At 44.3% G+C, this 23,587-nt stretch overlaps 1 long non-coding RNA gene across 2 annotated transcripts; it reads left to right on the forward strand.

The window, feature by feature from the left end:
- The first annotated feature begins 1,524 nt into the window (after window positions 1–1,524).
- LOC123372310 lies at window positions 1,525–22,151 on the forward strand. Of its 2 annotated transcripts, none has more exons than XR_006580206.1 (3): window positions 1,525–2,140; window positions 2,587–2,805; window positions 21,785–22,151. It is a non-coding gene; the product is annotated as an uncharacterized LOC123372310 (long non-coding RNA). The 2 variants fall into 2 exon arrangements; XR_006580205.1 differs by having other exon boundaries at window positions 1,530–2,140; window positions 21,808–22,151.
- The last annotated feature ends 1,436 nt before the right edge of the window (window positions 22,152–23,587 follow it).

The following is a 23,587-nucleotide window of genomic DNA, read 5'->3' on the forward strand; positions in this document are numbered from 1 at the left end:
GATGCTTTTGTTGTCTAGTTTGAAAATCATGAACACGGTTATTTCCCTTTTCTTGAAGGCATATGAAGGGGCCAAAGGTTATCTGTTCTTCAGTTAGTCAACCAGTGTAATTCCCAATAGCTTCCCAAACTAAGGGCCATATTGTGCCCTCAACCTATGTGAATAATTCCCATCAGCATCAACAAAGCAGTTGTGCAAGGAAAGAAGGGCCTTGTATGGCCCTAAAAGTTGAAAACTGAGTCTGCAGCAAAGACTCGATAAAGACTGGTACAGTCTAAGCAAGGGACCCGATACACACCACAGAAGGCCAATCTCCTTTCCTGTTTTGATGTACTGCACCTTGAAATGTAATGGAGTCTCCATACCTGCTGCAGGGCAATCTTTGAGGTGTCTGCCATTTTGTGTCACATGCAGAAAGTTACAAAGGAAATCACTGTGCTCTCATGAAGGTTTTATGTTTTTTTATTTCCTTAATCTGAAATAAAGAGTTGTCTAGTGTGAAAAATTACATATTTTGCACTGTTAGGTAAAGACCCTCTCCCCCCCCACCCCCCCCACCTCAAGCCACAGTTTCATACACTCCACATGCACCCAATCACAGTTTCAAACATGCCACCCTGGCCCTTTTGACTCTCACCTAAAATGTGTCTCCTAACCAGAGCAGCCTGTCTTTAATCCCACTCCTCCATGCCAGATGACTCTGCCCCTTGCCTCACCTCCCCACCCAGTTCACTATCTGGTTGGTCTGCCCATTTAACACATCCTAGTGGATGTTAGCCGAGTGGCCACTATCATCTTTGAATCTTCCATCTCCTCCTCCCCATGTAGGAAGGCTTAACAAGTTCTGCTTTGAGTCTTTCTCCACAACATTTGAAAATCCAACCCTTTCCCCAACTGCTAAGATACTTGTCCATGGTTATCTACCAGTTTGGTTACTGCAGCCACCTCCTCTTTGGCCTTCCCAATATTCCTCTTCTCGCTTCCCTATAATCCAGCCAAAGCTCAGGTGCTAAAACTATCTTCCTCACCCAGCCACCAGGTGACACCACTTTTCCCCTCACTCACTCCCTTTGCCAACCATCTCTTCTTTCAAAATGGTTAGGGCCTTGAAGGTAATCTCATTTCTTATTGTGTCCTCCTTTGCCCCTCAAGTCAGCTTGCCAGCACTCACCCTTTTCATTTCTTTTTCTTCTGCTGTCTTCTTTTATACTGCCTTCCAAGCATAGACTGACATGCCATTTCCAGCACACCAGAACCCCACCTGTTGTCATCCAAATCCCTTATGAAGAATCTCTCTAGCCACAAAGCCCATAAACACTAAACCAGGTCAGTCAAATGTCTTTTCCTTCCCAATGTTACCTAGTTGAAGACTGTGGGTTGAGAAGCGGGGGGGGGGGGGGAGAAGAAGAGAAGAGAAATACACTAGCTTAAGTTTTTCTGGGTCTCCCCAGTACATCTTGCCTTATCCATGTCTATCTTTTAGATTGCAAGCTCCTTGGGACAGGAGTTTTATATATTTTTTCCCTCTTGCCCCACTAAGCACATCTTTGGCACTTAAATAATAGTCTGTTAATCCCCTGTTCCAGTGGCCATCATAGGAGCTAGGCAGACAGATGGGACAGCGTCACTCAGAATTTGACATTCCTGCATGTTACCCCAGAATTTAACTGTACAGCAGTCAGCAATTTCGTATGGTTTTCAGCTGGCTGTGGCTGAACAAACATTGCAGACAGGAAAAAAAAAAAAATCTTAGGCCCTGCGAGGCAAGGCCAAACAACAAAACTGCAAACATGCACTTGTTATCCTGTCCTCCCATTCTGATAAGTGAGTGTACTGTGCGAATAGAAGGAATGTTTAGATGGCTGACCTTGGTCTTGAGCACTTCTGACATGTAAGATATTATTGTTTTAATGATAAGAGATAATGAGTAGTCAAAACATTTCTAGTTTTGCTGAAAGTAGAAGAATTGGTGACCTATTAGGGGTTACTATGGTGACTCACTAGGAGTCACTATAGGTTATGTGCTTTGTTTGAAGTTAACTATAAAAGATTAGGTCAAAGAATTTGCTTTGGACCAGTCGGAGGAAGCTTTCTTGGGGCAAGGATCTGACAGCTGAGTTCCCCAGCGGCTAGATGGAAGGTGAGTCCCTCCCTCCCCCACCTCAAAGACCAGCTGCTGAGGCCTTGCAACCATTTCCGAGTTTTTGGATAGCTATAAGTGTTTTGAAATGTTTTAGCCCTACTGTGACAACATGTGTGCCCTAAAATCTAATTAAAAAGTAGTTTTAGATAAATAATTTTGGTACAAGCAGAATGCTTTCATCAGACAAAACGAGCTGTGCCCCCATTGATTTATTCTTGGCAATGCCTGGAGAAAAACAGTAGCGTTGCCACTGCTTTGGGTTCTGAAGACCCTGGGTAACAACAGATGGGAAGTAAAGGTAGTGTCAGGAGCTACCTGACACCTTCTTCACTTCCTGATAGTAGTGGGAGTACTTCTGAAGTCTGGATAAGTGTTTGGACACTTGGTCCACCCAGCATTGCCTTCTTGCCTCATTTCTTCACTTCTACCCCTTTTCTCTGCAGGCCAATCAAAGATAAGAGGAAGGGACATTCCTCAGAGACAGTCTTCTTGCAGCAGCAGAAAAGCTTTTGCAGAACCTTCATACGTACCTGCGCACCACTGGAGTTGCTGACAGTGCCGAGATAAAAATGTATGTTCAGGAGTGCAAGCATGTTGCAAGATCCTTATGGATCAATTTAATTTGCTTTCTTTTATCAGAGAGAAACCTCTCCACAACAGACGTAAGTATGATTCACAGTATTATTAGTGACAATTAAATGCCGTACTTAGACAAAATAAACTTCCATTTTATTGCAAGTGTACCCTCCTGGTGGTTTGGCACTAGTGCTGACTTGTAATGATGATTTAATACAGAAAGGACAAGGCCCGCAGCTAAACAACAAGAGTTATTATCTCAGCACTGGGGCTCCTTATCAAACTTCCAGTGTCTTCAGAGAGAAATGCTATAAATATCCAGTTCTTCCTTCAGGAGGAGAGAAGGGACTAAGACATTAACAGAAAGAAAGAGGTTTGTAATCATTTTCAGGGACACTCGTGTGCTACTACATAATCTAGCCCTGCTTTGAATAGCTACATCGAAACTATTAGACCACCAAGCGACAGTTAAGGCAATGCTGTCAAAGTCACAGCAGCAAGGAGCCCACCAGCGCTCCTGTGATGTTTGCTGCTTGTGGTAGTGTACTGCATTGCGTGGAGAACGTACTGCCTTGTACAGACAGAGCTCTCTAGTGACAATTTTTGCTCTCCAGGGAACTGACCTGCCTCAGCATATATGGTGTCCTTGGCTGGAGCACACCACAGATTCATCCCTCCTCTTTAAACCAGGAGTCTCTCATTCACACCCTTCTCAACCCATCCTCCTTCCCCAGGCTCACATGGTAGGAGGAGAGTCACATGCTGAATCTTAGTTCTTTCCATCAGGGTGGCCTCAACTGAATGGCTTTGCAGAGGGACACAGATTGTTCCTAAGGGCTATTTCTAGCCAACTACGCTATGGTCAATACAGTGACATCAGTGTAAAACTAGCATCAGCAAGGGGAGAATCAGACCCATTGCCTGGACTGTTTGCCCTAGTGACTTTCAAGGAGGGGGATGACTGTTAGCTTATGAATGACACAAAGAGAATCACAAAACACAGTGAAGTCTTCAGGACGACAGATCAGGTAAACACATTTTACCTGGAACGATCACAAAATAAACATCCCCAACATTTTTGGGGTCACCTTAAATGGACTCCAGCAACACAATACTTGAAAATGAAACAGAGCTAGAAAAGAATTTAGAATAGTAGCATGTACAGATGGACGGGTAAAAAACCAAAAGGAGAGCGAGTCAAAAAATACAACATGCAGATATGAAATGAAAAATGGATGTTACAGTGTTATCATGGACAGGTAGAATAATAAAATAAAGATAAACATACGGAGATGAGTAGAATATGTTAAGGAGGGAATGAAGCCAATATGTTCTTTCCCTTGATATCTACTAATTACCAAAGCAGAACAATATAGTATAGTGTGGTTGGTAGGATTATTATGAGAGGTGACAAGAATGGATAAGAAATGGATATAGTAGACTAGGGAGTATGCAGGGGAAGGGGGGAAAAGAGATGAAAATAAATAGATTTAAACTCAAGAAACCAGACTTTACAACAAAAGGAATTATAGTGAATATAATAATAGAGACAGGAAAATATGCTATATTGACTAATCCCCTTCCCCCGCCCAATGTTTTAAAGCACTTTGAAATTATGGGGCGATACAAATATTAAATACAATACAGAATAAGAGAATATATGGGACGAAGCGAATAGGGTAGGTTTTGAGGAAGAGATGGTAAGATAACACAAAAAGAAGAATTTATGACAAGAGGAGAGATGGATGAAAGAACAATACAGCTATGGAGAGTTGACTTTAGTTTTCACATTTACTATCCACTTTTGACCAGCAAATCTTTAAGATGTACAGTGCCTAAAATAATCAGGTCAGTCATCTCTGGACACAGATCAAGCTCTGCTGCACCATATAGTATGTTTCACATGGAGGTCATGAGACTGTATGGCCACTACACGGTCACTGACAGAATTCAGGACAGACTGGGTTGAAATAAACTTCCATCTAGAGAGATGTGGCGCACCCTCAGATGCCACTGAAATTAATGGAAGATGAAAGCACTCGGCATCACCTTGCAGAATCTGATCCCAAGAATCCTCCTCTTATTCATATGAGTTGAGAATTACTGCAGAATTCCATTGACTTCAGTGGCCAACATAAGTTAAGTGTGGTACAATGAGCACTTAGGCCCATTCAAACATATACTCAAGTCCATGTTCAGCAAAGCACTTAAGCATGTTTTCCTTGCGACACAGGTGTAAGTCCCATTGACTTAAAGTTCATATGTCAGTGCTTCTCCGAATAGGGATGGACTGCTGAACCTAGTAATTCCTACCCCTTCCACAAAGCCAAAATATCATTATGTGTTCTTAAAAGAAAATCCTCCAGATTATGTGTCATGCTAAATAGTTTTCTATATATGGAGAAAAAGATTCTTTGGAATCTGCCCTGATTTAGACTGGTGTCAACAAAGAGCAACTCCTCTACAGTCAGTGGCATTATACCAGTGTAAGTAAGGCCTGGTCTACACTAGGACTTTAATTCGAATTTAGCAGCGTTAATTCGAACTAACCGCTCAACCGTCCACACCAGGAAGCCATTTAATTCGAACTAGAGGGCTCTTTAGTTCGAATTTGGTACTCCACCCCGACAGGTGGAGTAATGCTAAATTCGACATGGCTAGCTCGAATTAGGCTAGGTGTGGATGCTAATCGAACTTAGTAGCTCCGGGAGCTATCCCACAGTGCACCACTCTGTTGACACTCTGGACAGCAGTCCGAGCTTGGATGCTCTGACCAGCCACACAGGAAATGACCCGGGAAAATTTGAATTCATTTTCCTGTCTGGGCACTTTGAATCTGACGTCCTGGCTGGACATCGGGGCGAGCTCCGCAGCACCTGCAACGATGCAGAGCTCTCCAGCAGAGGAGTCCGGCCAATCCAAGAATAGAAAGAGGTCCCCAGCATGGACAGACCGGGAAGTCCTGGATCTGATCGGTGTGTGGGGCGAGGAGTCTGTGCTGTCGGAGCTGCGCTCCAGCAAGCGGAATGCAGAGACCTTCGAGAAGGTCTCCAAAGCAATGATAGAGAAAGGATACAGCCGGGATGCAATGCAGTGCCGCGTGAAAATCAAGGACCTGAGACAAGGCTACCAAAAAGTCAGAGCGGCAAACAGACGCTCCGGAGCCCTGCCGCAGACATGCCGCTTCTACGAGGCACTGCATGCCATTCTAGGTGGGTCTGCCACCACTGCCCCACCAGTGACCGTGGACTCAGTGGATGGCATAGTGAACCTGGACAGTTCCTCCTCGATGTTCGCCGATGTGGAAGATGAGGAACGGTCTGTGTAGGACGGCGCAGGCGACAGCGAACACAATACCGCTTTCCCTGACAGCCAGGATCTCTTCATCACCCTCACAGAGATCCCCTACCAACCCTCCCCGGCCGTTAACCCGGACTCTGAATCAGGGGAAGGATCAGGCGGTAAGTGCTATAAACATGTAAACATTCATTTTTTATAAAACAGGTATAAAAAAATAGAAATACTATATATAGTTTTTCATTGAAAATTTTATATGAAAAGTAGGTCCACACATATAGGGATTGAACAATAATCCTCCAGGGACAATTCAAGAAAGGTCTCATTTAGGTCCTCGAAAAGCCTCCGCAGGAGGTTCCTGGGGAGAGGTGCCTTATTGGGTGCTCCATGGAAGCACACTCTTCCGCGCCAGGACATCCTTATGTAGATGGGAATCATCGCCTCCACAAGCATGGCCGCATATGGTCCTGGTCTCTGCAGGGCTTCCCTTAGCATCCGCTCTTTGTGACTCCGAGGGACCCGCATCAGGGTGATCTCGTTCATGAACTGCTGCATCTAATTAGGGCAATTAATGTATTGTTACTGTTGTGAATGGTTGACTTTTACTTTGCATAACAATGACCCTCGCTTAACAGCCACGTGTTGTAGGCCACATAGGAAAAGCATACATTGATCTTTCCCATGCACTGGCGGGAGTGGCTGGAAAAGGGTCAGAGTATATGATTTCCAGATTGCCTTTAGCGGGAGGGCACAGCTATCCATTAACTGATAAGCAGAATGTACTGTAAGGCTTACCAGGACTGTCTGCTAGACGGATTCAGCTGTCTCTTCCCACTTGTCCGCTCTCCTGTGCAATGCCGCAGCCAATGAGAGCGTATTCCGAAATCTCGAACTTGTCCTGAGATCTCGTGAGACTTGTTGCCCTGTATGGTCTTGTTCAGAGAAACTGACTAGACTGTGTTCACTGTTCGCAAACATGTATCTGTTCAAGGAAATCAGTTACTTTTCCCATCACACAGCTTCGGCTCTTTCCCGGACTGCCCCGGCATCCCCCTCGCAGAGGCTGGCGCAGATTAGGCGGCGAAAGAAAAAGACTAGGGACGAGATGTTCGCGGAACTGATGGCTTGCTCCAGAGCCGAGGCGGCAGAGCAGAGACAGTGGAGGGAGACCCTATGTCAACAGCATCGCACACACATCGAACGGGAGGACAGGTGGCGGCAGGAAGACCAGCAGGCGACTCAAACGCTGCTTGGGCTAATGAGGGAGCAAACGGACACGCTCCGGCGCCTTGTTGATGTTATGCAGGACCGCAGGCAGGAGGACAGAGCCCCCCTGCAGTGTATCTGCAACCGCCCTCCCCCGCCAAGAAGTCCTGCCCCCCCCCCACCCAAAAGTACAAGACGGCGGGGCGGTAGGGGCCCTGAGAACTGTCACTGCACCACTGCATAGCGCTAATGTACCACACACCTCTCACGCTATAAATTTGTAGAAGTGCTTCCCTTACAGGCTCACCCAGTCCCAAATCCAAGTTTCATCCCCCCAGTGTGCATTAGATTATTAAAAGCTGTTTGCTGTTATTCACTGTTTCGGTCATGTCTTTCGTGTCAGAGGATTTTTTTGTGTATGGGGGGGGGAGGGGATTTATAATTGCACGGTATAGCCTACATTACCAGGGTACAGACTTGGGGCCATGATCAACTGCAGGGCACACACACACTGCAGTCAGTAGGCACCAGGGTCACTCTGTGTGGTGTATGCTGCCCCGGGTCATTCTGTGATGTGTATGCTTGTCCAGGGTCCTAGCGCCTGCCACCCCCTTAATGTTAAGGCACGCTGCCCTTACCATGCACTCCACCGTAGCAACGAGCCTCTCCGCTGCCCTGAGCCCCAACAAGAGCCCTCATCCACGGACAGATACTCACCCTTCCCCCACACCCCTCACCCCTTCCTTCCTACGCCCAAACCCGCAGCCCACTGCCGTCATCCAAACCCCTATCCAAAGAAGGCACCACTCGCCCCTTCCTGCAAACCCACCCCTTCCTGCAATCCCTCCCCTTCATGCACAACCACTTGCAACCGTCCCCCACCCCAGAGACCTATGTAGGAGCAGGAGGATGTCATTCCTCTATGGAACAAGCGGTCTGTACATCAGTGCACACCGTGCCCAGCACAGTATGCGTCCATGTTTCAACACCTGAACAGAAATGCAAAGTAAAACAAAGATTTATTAATAATGAGTGTTACAATTAATTTGCTTTAAAACGTGCTTTGGAAGTGGGGGAAACTTGGAGAACGGGGTATGTAACCGCAGATCGAAATCGACACATACAGACACAGGCCCAGGGTCAGTTTCTCTTGAAAGCAAGTGGAGAGTCATAGGTTACCCTGCTCTCTGAGGAAACTTGCTTTCAAAGCCTCCCGGATACACAGCGCTTCCCGCTGGGATATTCTCTCGGCACGGGTGTCTGGCTGAGCGTAAACTGCAGCCAGGCGATTTGCCTCAACCTCCCATCCGGACAAAAAGGTCTCGCCCTTGCTCTCACAGAGATTGTGTAGCACACAGCAAGCAGCAATAACTACGGGGATATTCTTTTCGCTGATGTCCGAGCGAGTCAGTAAGTTCCGCCATCTCCCCTTGAGACGTCCGAAAGCACACTCCACCACCATTCTGCACTTGCTCAGCCGGTAGTTGAAGAGTTCCTTCTCTCTGTCCAAGGCGCCTGTATAGGGCTTCATGAGCCAGGGCATTAGCGGGTAGGCTGGGTCCCCGAGGATCACTGTAGGCATCTGCACATCCCCAACCGTTATTTTGTGGTCCGGGAAGAAAGTACCTGCCTGGAGGCGTTTAAACAGACCAGAGTTCCTGAACACACGCGCGTCATGAACCTTGCCCGCCCACCCAACGAAGATGTTGGTAAAACGTCCCCTATGGTCTACCAGTGCTTGCAGCACCATTGAAAAGTAGCCCTTTCGGTTAATGTACTCGCTGGCCTGGTGGGCTGGTGCCAGGATAGGGATGTGAGTCCCATCTATAGCCCCACCGCAGTTTGGGAATCCCATCGCGGCGAAGCCATCTATGATGTCCTGGACGTTTCCGAGAGTCACTACCTTTGAGAGAAGTTGCTCAACGATTGTGTGGGCTACTTGAATCACAGCAACCCCCACGGTAGATTTGCCCACGCCAAAGTGGTTTGCTACTGACCGGTAGCTGTCTGGCGTTGCAAGTTTCCAGAGGGCTATGGCCACTCGCTTCTGCACACTCAGGGCTGCTCGCATCCAGGTGTCCTGGCGCTTCAGGGCAGGGGACAGCAAGTCACAGAGTTCAAGGAAAGTGCCCTTACGCATCCTGAAGTTTCGCAGCCACTGTGATTCATCCCAGACCTGCAGCACTATGCGGTCCCACCAGTCCGTGCTTGTTTCCCGGGCCCAGAATCGCCGTTCCACACCATGAACTGACCCATTGCCACCATGATCTCCACGGCGCGGCGTAACCTGCTTTGTGAGAGGTCTGCGCCACTCTGTGAATTCCTGTCCTCACCGCGCTGCCGGAGCCTCCTCGCCCGATTTCTCAGCAGCTGACTGTGGAAGAGGTGGACGATAAGGTGCGAGGAGTTGACAACGGCCATAAGTGCAGCGATGATCGCAGCGGGCTCCATGCTCGCAGTGCTGTGGCGTACGCGCTGTAACCGACAAGAGAAGGGCGCGAACAGATTTCCCGCCGGAGCTTTCAGGGAGGGAGGGCGTGATTGACGGTTCAATTACAACAGTTACCCAAAAGCACCCTCGACACATTTTTCCCCCAGGAGGCATTGGGAGCTCTACCCAGCATTCCAATGGGCAGCGGGGACTGCGGGATAGCTTCCCACAGTGCACCGCTTCCAAAGTCGACGCTAGCCCCGTTACTGTGGACTCAGAAATTCGAATTAGTGTATTTACTGTGGATACACAAATTCGACTTCATAAGGTCGAATCCACAAATTCGACTTAAGTAGATTCGAAATAGTCTTGTAGTGTAGACAAGGCCTAAGAAGCGAATCGGGCCCTTTCACCTACCGTCTGGAGGATTTGCCCAAGTACATGAATCAAAGGCAAACTGTCAGCCTCACAGATTCATTTTTTCATCCTGAAAGATAATTCAAATCTAGTAGAAGGAAGCAGGTTGAGTTAATATTGGCAGCAATTTTTATTAAAAAAAAAAATGCTGCTACTAGATTTTAAAAATCACTTCACAAAACAGCTACCTCCTGTTAGTGCTACCAGACACCACAAAGCAGCCAGCTACAACCTCCAGCTGCAGTGTCAGACAGCACAACATGGTCCTACTGAGGAGCAATACTATATATCCAGAGCCATCACAGAAACTGTTACTGAAAATAGAAGAGAAAACAATCAATTTTCATTCCCCCCCCACCACCACCATGCGAGATCTACAGGGTTGCCATGGTGTCACTGAGAATCAAGAGGGTTCCCCTGAACACATGGTACAGGACCTGCAGTAATTGGTGTATATGCATTTTTTCCAATGGCTTCATTCTTCTACTATATCAAGGGTGCATTTAAGCTCTGCATCATCGTCTCAGAAGCCACACCATTTATTTCTTCTTTGATTTAAAGTGAGAGGCGAGGAGACTTGCTAGGTAGCAGTAGCACAAAGCAACAGCATGAGTGGAATTTAGATGACGTTTGACACAAAATCATTTCTAAGGATGAACATTCACAGATTTTATCATCGCTATATAGACAGTCCTCTGGTCTTGGATGCAAATTACTCTGAACAAGCTCTATAACATTTATTGAATACAGTGGTCATGGTTAACATTTTCCAGTTTCACCTTAGATTGTGGTACCTCAGCATTTTATATCTTGTCTATTTCAAACATTTCTTAAAGTGCCTAGAGTCAAGGATAGGTGCTTAAATTATAAAATGAAACAAACAAAAAAATAGTATAGGAAATACCTCAGTAATTGCAGTATTTCTGAATTAACATTATTTAGTTATCTAAGACAATTGTCAAGTTTTTATGCTCAGCCTCTGTCATCTGCTTATTTAGAGGAGGGGAACAATATCATACTTTATTATTCACATTCTCCCCCCTCCCTGGTTTATATTAAATATATAAATACTAGTTGTTTAAACATCTTCACTTGTGATCTCAAAGAACTTTACAAAGATTAATAAATTATGCCTCTCAACCACCCTGCTTACTAGGTGAATTTACCTAGTCTGTGAGGTGTGGTAAGGCTGTTTTGAGATCACAAACTGCAGCCACCTCATGAGTGTAACATAACAGCTATTTAACAATGCAAAGCAAAACTACATGACAGTTTAGGACAATAATTGAAGGAGAATGTTGTATCTAACTAAAATCATAGGGGAATTTTGAAAGGTAAAAATGTAATTACCTGAGATGAGAACTTGCCACTACACGGGGGTTAACACCCCTACACATTCAGAATTTGCCATGGATACCTATCTAAAAGATAGCACCTCCAACCCCAGTACTGATTCAGAGGACGTTTGTCACCTACAGACTCACCAGCATTACTTCCTGCAGCAAATGGGTGTTCACTGGAGGTCTCAAAATACTGTTTAAAGATTTGCTGTACCCACTCTGGGACCAACTAGTACCAAAAAGTCTTTCTTGTCCATGAAGCCAGTGACAGATTAAATACCTGTTGTTTTATTTACCATCCATGCTACATAATACTTCATACACCACGGCATTTTTGTTTTAGACCTTAAAAATCATACACAATTGAAGACTAAATCTTCAAACTTGAATTTCAGTGTGATTTTTGAGGCTGCTATTGCAACACCTGATACAAGTAGAAACCAGAGCTTTCATGTAAGTAGAGCCCTGTGCAGATGCAAAATTTGGATCTGTATCCATTCGCAATCTGCAAACATGGTCCGTGGATGTCTGCAGATTTGCAGGGCTCGACATGCAAGATTCATATATTGCATAGTATCTCTACCAGTAACAGCTGGGCTAATGCTGTCTACTAAAATGTCAGAACTGAAGTAGAATAAACCAAGATGCTAAGCAGAGAGAACTAGTTTTTAAATCATGGCTATTCTCTAAATTATAGAAATTTCTTCAATTTGGTTTTTACATTTCAATAGTCCCACCAACAAACAAACAAAAAAAACCCACAACACAAACAATAGCTCAAGGAATGAAGACAATATCAGAGAAACAAAATCTCCCCTTACTTTCTTTGGACCATTACGGATAGTGTCAAGCCCTGACAAGGGAACAGCTTAAGAATTCAATACCTTGCAGGATTGGGGCCTTTATGGGCCCAGTCCCATAGCAGTTCTGTACTGGTGGATCCCTGCACCTATGCAGAGCCCCATCAACTTCAACAGGGTCTGTGAGAGTGCAGGGATTCATCTGCCTGGGGCAATTTGCAGGATTGAGGCCTAAACTAACAACAGAATGGGACTTAAGCAGCCTTTCAGATTTTGATGGGAGAGGGAACCACAGCAAAGACCCAAATATTGGTTATTTAACTTTAAAAAATGCTCAGTATTTCCACATTGTTTAAATAAAATTACTGGAAGTGATTTTGTCACCTGCTCTTGATGATTTGGAAACCCTTTGGTGGGAGCAGAACAAGTATTTGCAGCATGAGTACACTTCTCAAACCTGTGATCAGAAAGAACAAAAAACGATTCAATTATGCTTTCCAGGGCAATGGATGTTTGGTATCTTAACTATGGATCAGCAGGTTGAGGACAAGACAGAAAAATAAGTCATACACTTAAATACTAGGAGAAAAACAGAAATTGTTACCTATCCCTTGAATGCCTCTGCTATTTCTACCCTGAGAGGCTGTTATTAATCTCGCTTCAGTACCTATAAATTCCCTGCCCCTACTCTGCAGCAGGGCTGAAGCAAGGGGAGTAGCCAATCCAAATTTTTGAATTCAGCCCCCTCTGCTTGCAGGGCAGATGTCATGGAACAATTTTTGTGAGGTGTCCAACTGTCTTGCTGCTACCATGGTGCAGGGCTGATATTAACCTCACAGAGCTGTGCCCTATCATGGAGGGCAGCGGCAAAATGCCTTACAATCCATGGGAGCCTGGAAGGGACTTTAACATGCTTATTCACTTAAATTTAAGTCACACTGAACTTTCTGCTTTGGCAATTTGAAATCACATTTTTTCCCTTCAGCTCTGGACCCTGTTTCCAGCTAACCGTACCTTTAACCAAACCCCAAGATGAACAGGTATCTTTTCAACTAAGCAGCCAAATTGTATTGTGCTAGTGTGAGCAGGACTCAGATACTGCCTAAATTTGATGCATTTTCGTGCCTGCTTTGCATCTTACAACTACAAAACCATTATGAGGTATAGTCTCTTTTCGGAGGAAGACAAGTCATATAGGAAGCATAAAGACCCAGAAACGGCTGTAGGAGACTGGATGTGAAAGCAGCAGGCGCAGCTGCTCAGCACACCCAAGAGAGACTTTTAAATATTGTTTTAGGTTAACAGTTTGCTGCCAAAGTTGACAGCAATTTGCTTATATCATGCTAATAAGGGGTTAAGCCCCAGCACTGTTGTTCCCCAAGGTACCATAGCAAATTAGGTGGGCTGCATTTGCAAAGCTGCACATCAAGCATTGAGTTCTCCTGTGGACTTTCCCCTTTCATATAGAGTTATTGACTTTGTGTATTTGAACATCTCCTATTAATTAACTGAACACTCATGCCTGAAAGGGGGCCTCAGAGAGCTTTAACAGCAATCTGAGAGCTAGTCTGCCAAGAGGGTTTTGCCAATCTAGCGTTACTTTAACAATTCCAGGCAATCAAAGTCTAATGGAACTGACAGAAAAGAGTAGGGCTAGAAAAGAAACCCTGGGAGTAATGTACAGTAACTGGCCCCATTTCACTCCACTGCTAGAACCCAGACTGCAGCCCCGGGTGCTGCAATCCAGCCTAGAGGCAGTGAGTAGGGATTACAGCAGCTGGCTTTAGGCACTTGCAGGATGCACTGGAAAGCCTCTGCTAACAGGGCTCCACTGGAGCCCCAGGGGCAGTTTAAAGCTTCTTCCCTTGCAGTCGAATCCCTGGGAGACAGCAGTGAGTCTAGGGGTGCAAATTGAATGCACCTATGTGTGTGTGTGTGTGGGGGGGGAGGTGATAGGGAGGAGGATCAAGAGCTGGATATGGTAAACTGCATTCCTTCAGGCCATCCTGCCCTCTGATACTCATCCGCAACTCCTATCGACTTCAAATAGAAGTTTGAAGAAATTAGTTCAGTTCCCTAAATAAAAATAGTGTGTGAAAACGAAGAGAGAACAATCCACTCAGGGCCAGCTCCAGGCACCGGCTCAGCAAGCAGGTGCTTGAGGTGGCCAAGGGGAAGGGGTGGCAAGTCCCTCGGTCCCTCTTGGAGGGAAGGACCTGCCGCCGAAGAAGAAAGCAGTGTAGCGTAGCTGCCGCCGATCGCGAATTCCCCCCGCGCCGCTCGGGGCGGCAAAAACCCTGGAGCCGATCCTGAATCCACTACATCTTTAATCACAGTCAGACAATACTTAAAGGGTTATAGTGCAATACATTTTTTAAGCCAGAGCCTCAGAAGCTGGAGCATACTGGCATGGCATAGCTTCACTGCAGTCATTAGAAGTACTCTGATTTACATCAGCTGAGAGATTGTGGCCCATTATTTTCCATGTGTTAGAGACTGCTGATGTAAGTGCTAGTAGGTGAAATAAAGCCATAAATGGGACACACCATTTTTCACTCACAACAAGTGGATTATAACCAGCTCCCCTTCCCCAATTTATATAGGTATTCTACACCCCATACTAGAGCTGTAAGATCACACACTGTTATACACCTCACCAACATTTGTTAATAGCATACAAAGTTATTTAAATTTGTGTTCCATAATTTGAATGGAAGAGAATTTAGATTTTTAGAATAGCCCAACCTGTTCCCATTGAAGTCATTAAATTTAAATGGGAGCAGTATTGGGCCTACATTTTTCAAATTAAAAGGGTAGAGATCATGCTACAGTGATTGTACTAAAAACAAAGATTTAAAAAAAAACAAAAAAACCCCAGGGTAATAGCCACTGTCAGGTTATTAAAGTTTATAGACATATTTAGGAGATAATGTTAATAGAACATGCTAGATTAGCACAAAGGAAAAGCTGAAATGTTTATTTTCAAAGCATAAGACACAGATCCTGTGTTATCCAAGGACTGTATTTAAAGCTACAGTAACTTAAAATAGAATCAGTTTTCTGACAGATGCTAGTGCAGCTGAGGGAGATAGAGCATGGGGTGCATCAGACAATAGGGCTATCAGTTTAACCATCTCAGTAAAATCCTAGCACCAGCCAGTAACAATAGATTGTTTCATAGATGTGGTATCATCAGAAGGTTATGCATGAAATGGTGTTTTAATCAAACAAGAGTGCGGTGTGCAAATGGATTCATATTATATTCTGATTGTCAGAGTAGCTACTATTTCTCACCATCCACTAATGGCAATTCCATAAATATTGTGAACTCGAACTAACTATTCCTCCATCCTCTGTTCTTTGAGATGGTAGCATATGACGCTCTGTGTTGCATTGAACTCTGTTAGCCTATTTCATCCCTGATATAACTCAGGGTTTTATATAGTACAACTCAGCTAGTTCCACTCCAGCAAAGAATCTGGTCTAATATTTATCTCCACTTCTCAAAGTGCATATATTTTACATTTGAAAGATGGAAAAAACGTCTGGCTTAATGAAAATAGCATGAAAGTATTTTGGTGCTCCTTTTCATTTTGTTTATGATGGTGAAAATAAAGCATGTTAAATGGATTAAGAACTGACTCACTGACAGATCTCAAAAAGTATTGGGGAATCATCAAATTGGGGTTTTTCTAATGGGTTCTACAGGAATTGGTTCTAGGCCTGACACGATTCAACATTTTCCATCAATGACCTGTGAACAAATATAAAAAACACTGCTGATAAATTCTGCAGATGACCCAAAATTTGGTGGCGTGGTAAAGAATGAGCAGCACTGGTCACTGATGCAGAGTGATCTGGATCACCTGATACACCGGGCCCATTCAAACAAAATGCATTTCAATACAGACAAATGCAAGGTAATCTAGGAACAAAGAGTGCAGACCATACCTACAGAATGCAGGAATGTATCCTGCAAAGCAGTGACTCTGAAAAGCATTTAGAGGTCATAATGGACAAACAACTAAACAAGAGTGCCCAGATGTGATCCAGTGGCAAAAGAGGGGCTAATGCAATCTTTGGAAGTATAAAGAGGGGAATAGCCACTGGGAGGGGAAGAGGTGATTTTACCTATATAGCTTTGGTGAGATCGATACTGGAATACTGCACACAGTTCTGGTGTCCACATTTTTGGGAACGGGGGAGAGAAAAAGGAAAAAAAAAATAAAGGAAAATGTGCAAAGAAGAGACAAAAATTATTCAACAGGGGTAGGGGAAGCCTTACAGTGAAGGACTCTTACTTATACACAGTAATCAGATCACCCCTTTTAAAATGTGATAAGCTAACAGGTTTCAGAGTGGTAGCCATGTTAGTCTGTATCAGCAAAAACAATGAGGAGTGCCACTAGGACTCCTCATTGTTTTTGTGTACAAGTACTTTCACAAAGAGAAAATGCCAGGTACTAAAGGGGCTCCTTTATATAGGCATAACAAGAACGCATGGCTGCAAGTTAAGGCCAGACAATTCAAATTAGAAACCAGGCACATATTTGTAACAGTGAGAGTGGTTAACCATTGGAACAGACCACCAAGAGAAGTGGTCTTTAAATCAAGACTGGATGCCTTTCTGGAAGACATACTTAGTCAAAACACAAATTATTGGGCTCAATACAAAGATAACTGGATGAAATTCTATGGCCTGTGATTTACAGGAGATCAGACAAAATGGTCTCATGGTCCCTTCTGGGCTGAAAAGAAAACAACCTAACAACCCCCGCCCCACCCCCCACCACCCCTCACAAAAATATGAAAACCCTTGGATATCTACCAAAAAGCCATTTCTCCTACAAGGCCCACAAGCACCAATCCACATTGGCCAAATGCTTTCTGTGCCCTAACATCACAGAAGAGAAAAAGAAACAAAAATATCAAAGCTGACCCTCTTCCTCTAGGTCCCTGCCATGAATCTTGATTTATCTGGGTCTATCCTGAAGATTGTAAGCTATGGGAAGCAGGAACTGTGTTTTATTTGTGACCTGTAAAGACCATTCAAGGTACATAAATAAAAATAGCATACGAGTATGCGAGGTTGGCATTGCCATTACTGGACCAGGGACACTAAGAGGATACGAGCTCCCCTGCCCGACTTGTTTTACCTGGATATGTCAGAGATAAATGCACTTGCCAGCATCTGAATTAACTTGATTTATAAATTGGACCCAAACCACCTATAAACATAAAATGCATCAAGTTAATGTATTTTCAGCATGACTGGTGACCTTCAGCTTGCAAACAGAGGTGTGATGAAAACAGTTACTGGGGATTAGGGATCTCCGTGTGCCTGAGGAGCATGTATATGTTGGCCTTACCACTGTAAAGATTACAAAGAAAGGCTTTAGGAATGCATGCTTAGGCCAAATTTTCAAGAGAGGCCACTAATTTGGAATCCTCAGTTTCTGGATCCCCAACTTTAGACACGTGCAGCCTGATTTTCTCAGATACTGGGCACCTGCAGCTCCCACAGACTTCAGCTGGTGTTGGTAGCATCCAGCACCTCTCAGAATCAGGCCTTAAGGGCCAGGTTGTCAAAGGAATTGAGGCACCTAAGCATTCCTCATTTAAAAGATGCTAAGTGCATAACCTGCCTAAGCACTTCTAAAAATCCCATTCAGGACATCTACTCCTCTACAAATGCTAATAGAAATGTACCACCAGAATAAGTAACAAACAGAAAGCATGGCAGAATTTCTGTACTTTCATCTAACATGTAGATGGTATGGAGCTGTCAAAGTCAGTGTATAAATTGCACGATCAGGCATCAAGACACTCATACGAAAGAAACACTTATTGAATCTGTTACATACAGGAGAAGCTGAATTTGGTTTAACTTTCTTTCGTCAATGTTCTGAGCGATTATTTTCCAGCTTCTCTTTCCTCAGTACATGCATCATACAAAACATGCCCATGCCTATAACGTAGCTGACCCAGTGATACTTTAGATGGCTTGATACTCAACTAGAGGGGCTTCCTTGGAGCTCCAGGAATAGCTGAAACAGCCATATACAGGAATTAATCAGAATCAGGAAGCAGAGTAAGCATGGAATCTGATGAAGTTCTACAGGACCCCTGAGGGGAGGAGAGGGCCTGACAGATCTCATTCACACCAATGCAATTTCAATTTAATGATTCAATTCCAGATTTACACGGAAATAACAAATCTGACCTTAGAGGTTCAATGCCCACAACCATCTCTGTGCTTTCCAGCATCGTTCCCCATGCTTGGAACATCTTCCCTAATCAAATAATATCATTCGATCTCCCATTCCCTCCAACAGTGACTTACATGCTTATATCAGCCTAACAACATTTTAGTAATAATTAAAAAACAAAAACAAACAAAAAATCCCCACCTAATATGAACCTTGCAAAAACAACTGCAGGATGTTTTGTGTGAGCCTGGTATAGGGATAGGGGAGGGTTATCTTTATTATGCCACATGCAGCTTAGAATGTAAGCTCACCTTTATATCCGGTCTGATTAGTTGGGAGCTACATGCATTGTTGGGTTTGGGCTGACAGTGAACTTGCAGACATAGGGGACCTCTTCTTTCAACCTTCCATTGGGGTTGGACTCTGGGACAGATGGCATAAAATGGATGATTTTTGCCTAATTAAAAAAAAATGGAGAGAATGCTTAGAGGGATCAGAGGACATGGAAATAGTCTAGAGACATTGGGTCAAATTTACCCAATGCAAATACGAATGAACAAGTGCAATGCCCATTGATATCCTGGATTCAACATTAGTCACATTGGAAATAATAAGTCACACATCAGTTGTAAGGGAGTCAGTGGAGTGGTGTATCTCACAAAATAATGTAACCTGATCAATTTGGCATTCAGTGGGGGTTAACCTCCAAGAAAGGCAGGGATTTCTGGTCCAAGTCAAACCAAATTCTGGTCCCACAGAAGTGAGTGGAACAGGAGTTTATCTTCCCTCTAGCCTGCCTGCCTTCCTCAGGACAGGAAGGTTACCATGGCCTTATGGAATAGACTGACAAAATGCAATAGGGATGAAGACTAAGAACATATAGAGTTTAATAGATTACTAAGCCATCCTACAAAATTCAAATGTGGAGATATAATTCTACATTAAGTTCTATAGAATGTTTAAAAGAAACCTGGCTGAATCTAACCAGCCAACTAGAAGATAACACTGCTAACCCATGCTCTTTTAAATCTTAAAATCCTAAAAAGGACCTTTTCAGACACTGCCAAACTCCTCCAGGTAGCAGAGATAAAACATCGTGAAGATTGTGGTACAACTGAAAATGCCAAAAAATAGAAATCTAGCAGTGTAAGGCTGTTTGACTTTGCCACAGTGGAGGGGTTATTCCATCCTGCAGGACTGACTAAGAGGCAGTGCTCTGCAATGTGGAAAAGTCTAGTGATAGCTCTCCAAGGAGCTGGTGAACATTGAGTATGAAGCCTGATTGGTCACCAAATGCTGTGGTGGCCAAAGAAAAGTGACAATCCCCAAGACCTCTTCTCAGGAAAACCACATGGATGTATCAGAGTCAGAGTCAGGGCAAGGTGGAAGTGAGTCTAAGGGGCAGGGAGGGAAAATAAACTACTTATAACCGAACGCTCATTAGTAAGAAAACCAAGCCCCTACCTATAATACTGAATTGGAAAACCAAGCTTGCAGGAAAGATATGGTGCTACTGTGGGCCCCAGATGAGCTGGAGGGCAAACTCTTAACTGCATTTCTTAATCAGATAATACCTAAAGCTCTCTAGATAAACACCTAAGGCCAACTTTACAGTGAAAGAACCTACAGACCTCCAAGGAAGACTTTCACAGGCACTAAGGGATGGCCAAAACAAGCCACAGTGACTTGATGCAACCAGGAATACCAAAGAAATCCAAACATAAAAAAGAATGGATCTATTTCTTTCCAATAAAGACCACTTAGAGAAAAAGGAGGGCTCCCTTCCCAGTGTCAGCAAACTATTCCAGGAGCTGAATGGTAAGGCCATTTTATTATACCTGACTAAACCTAAAAATAACCTAATACTAAATGAGGCTCGGTGGGAATGCCAGGGTCTGCCTGCACAGATCCGTTGGCACAGTTGTGACCTTAGACAATTGTGTTCTCTTCAGGGTAGAAACTGTGTCTTCACATGTGGTTGCACAGCACCTAGCACAACCTGGCCCCAATTCTGATTGGGGCCTGTGGGCAAAACCACCAATAAACTACATATTATGTAATGTGAAATAAGCAGAGGCATTCAGGAGCAGCCTAGCCACATTAACCCCAAACGTATCAGCCACACTTAGAGAAAGAGCAGCTAGTAGCCTGAGACTAGCCTACGGTTGACATAAGCAGAATGTCTCCCAAATGACACAGGTTCCAAAAATTTGGCCTTTAGCTAAAGCCTGGATTTTAGGACTCTGGCAGCTCCCTACTGCCCACCCTTTCCCTGTCTTTATTTCCATAGAAACAGAAACTAAATCAGTGAACATAAATCATGGGCTTCTGAAAGCTGATGTATTAAAAACAGTGCTCACTTACCTAATTTTGTAGAAAAGAAATAGCTGAATGCAAAGCTCTCCACTATCAGATTCATCTACTTGTGTAGCTGTGAAAATGCTGGCTTCCAAAACTCAGTCTGTAGTTAAGTCTCTAGTATTCATTAAAGAGTTAATTAGGAAAAAGGCAGCTTTCATTAAGCTATTAGAAAGTGTCAGACCTCAAAGCATGATCAGCCAATGAGAGTTTATCACAAATTCTGATAATGCATGATTACTTCCTGCTTGTTTCATTGGTGTAATGTGTTGACACATGATATTCTATGGGGAGTTTGCTTTCTCTTGAAACTCAAATACCCTCCAGCTGTGCAGTTCAATTAAACTTATTAAACTCAGTTTTGTTTTCCCTTACTTCTGGATATATATAATTCTAGAGTAATTATAATTACTCCAACAAGAGCAAACCACCACTGAGGATGTGAGTGCCCAAGGGAGAGAGCTATACAAGGCTTAATGTCAAAAAGTATTTTAATTGTAAAAGTCCCAATGTAAAAAAGGGAAGGAGACCCCAAATGCAGGGTGCACAGAGTGTATTTTCTCCTTCTTCTTATTTCAGAAAGTAGAGACCTGCAAACTTTCTTATCTTGCCTCAGTTTTCGTTGAACCCAGAAGAAGTCAGCAAAGTTTGCTGAGGATCTCCATTTTAAGTCATGAATGAGAAAGCAAAGGCTTGGGAGTGTTGATATTTATATCCTCATACTGCACCAGCTAGTGACAATAATGAAGCACAGGTTTCAGAGGGGTAGCCATGTTAGTCTGTATCAGCAAAAACAATGAGGAGTCCTTGTGGCACCTTAAAGACTAACATTGATTTGGGCGTAAGCTTTAGTGGGCTATAACCCACTTCATCAGATGCGTGGAGTCAAAAATACAGTAGGCAGGTATAAGTATACAGCACATGAAAAAGATGGGAGTTGAAGCACTGCAACTTCTCATTGAGGAGTGGAAATGGCCCAGTACTACTTTGTGTTTTGTTTGTTTCAGCTCTGCTTTGTTCTGGTTTACAGGGGTGGTTGTTGGTGGTGGCTCCTTGACGTCTCACAGCAAGAAGTAGTGAGGTGAGCAAGTGTTTTTAAGTTACAACAAAAAATCAAATACAAAAATGAATGACTCAATCAGTCAATCAAGATCATCATGGTAAAGGACTAGCCAAATCCAAAGAGAAGTGGTATCCAGGGACTACAAAGCGGATCTCGAGCACCTAGGACCTCAGCTCACGTCTGTTGATGCTCTTTTAGACTTACAGCTGGGTCTTATGAAAGCCGTGACTTTATACCTATCTTTTGTTACTGGAAATTTATAAATCAAATTAATAAAGTTTTAAAATAAAGTCTCCCTTTCTTTATACTTAGAACAGACTGCTGTCTTCTTCCGATCCTTCCTTGCTGATTTTTAGACAGCCAACACCTCCGATGCCAGACTAGCAATGTCATGACTCAGTAGTACCTTATGTTCAGAGGTGGGGAAAATGAAAACACACATACAGAGGTTTATTACAAGTTTAATGATTTAAAGCAGGGCCGGCTCCGGCTTTTTTGCCGCCCCAAGGAAAAAAAAAGGGCGGGGCCACCGGAGCAGCAAAGCAGGGGGGGGAAAAAAAAAAGAACGTCGCAGCTGGAGTGGCAAAGCGGCGGGGGGGGGAGAGAAACACGGCATGGCTGGAGCGGCAAAGTCGGGGGGGCGGGGGGAGAAACAACGGTCTGGCCGGCAAAGCAGGGGAAAAACAAAACAAAAAACCCTACAGGGCAGCCGGAGCCAGGGGACTCCCTGTGCTGCAGAGTGCGCGCCGGGTCTAATGGGGGGAAGGGGAGGGAGCGGGGGGGAGAGAGAGAAGGGGGCGGCCAGCACTTCGGTGGGGTGCTCGCCATGCGGTCCCAACCACCACGCCTGCCGGGAGGGCTCCGCTTCGCTCCGGTCAGCGGGGAGGGAAGGACGCGGGCTGCCCTGCTGAGTTTGCTGCAGGGTGCTCCCCTCCTCTGTGCCGCCACCCCGTACAGGGCGGCCGGAGCAGCGAACAAAAAAAAAAAAAAAAAAAAAAAGCGGCCATGCCGCCCTAGGTTTGGGCGGAATGCTGCCCCGTAGAATCTGCCGCCCCAAGCACGAGGTTGCTCAGCTGGTGCCTGGAGCCAGCCCTGATTTAAAAGGAGAAAAAGAGTTCCAACCTGTAAATGTTATACTTCAGATCAGCAGAGCTCCTTTTCAGCTAATCAACTGCCTCCTTACACAATACCAATTATTTATTTAATCTCTTTTTGAGGTTATTGCTGTTTCCAGGTGCTGGGGTATACTGGGATTCAGATTACATTAACATACTTTCATGCACTCAAACAGCAAGAAATAACTCAATTGCTACAGCACGGGTGTGCGCACACGCACAGAACTCAGTAATGGGATAAAGAAAACTGTACAGTTTTGAGCTTCCAGAGAAGGGCTTTAGTTAGGACGTTGTTATAAGTTGTGAAGATTTGCAAATAGCAGTTATTGCTATTTGTATTACCATAGCACCTACAAGCCTTAATAAGGATCATGATTCCATTGTGCTAGGTGCTGTACAAATGCAAAACAAAAAGACAGTCTCTGCCCCAAAGAGTCAATGGCAGCTAACTTCAGGTAAAATGTGTTTCTAGTATTTATCATTTATATTATGGTAACACCCAATCAGGAGTGAGGGGGGCCCCACCAGGGCTAAGTGTTGTACACACATGTCAGAAGAAACACTCCCTGGTCTGCAGAATGCACAAGATAAAATAGATAAAAAACAGATGAAGGGTGAGGGAAGTGGGTAAA

This window comes from Mauremys mutica, chromosome 6 (genome assembly GCF_020497125.1).
Source record: "Mauremys mutica isolate MM-2020 ecotype Southern chromosome 6, ASM2049712v1, whole genome shotgun sequence".
Classification (NCBI taxonomy): Eukaryota; Metazoa; Chordata; order Testudines; family Geoemydidae; genus Mauremys; species Mauremys mutica.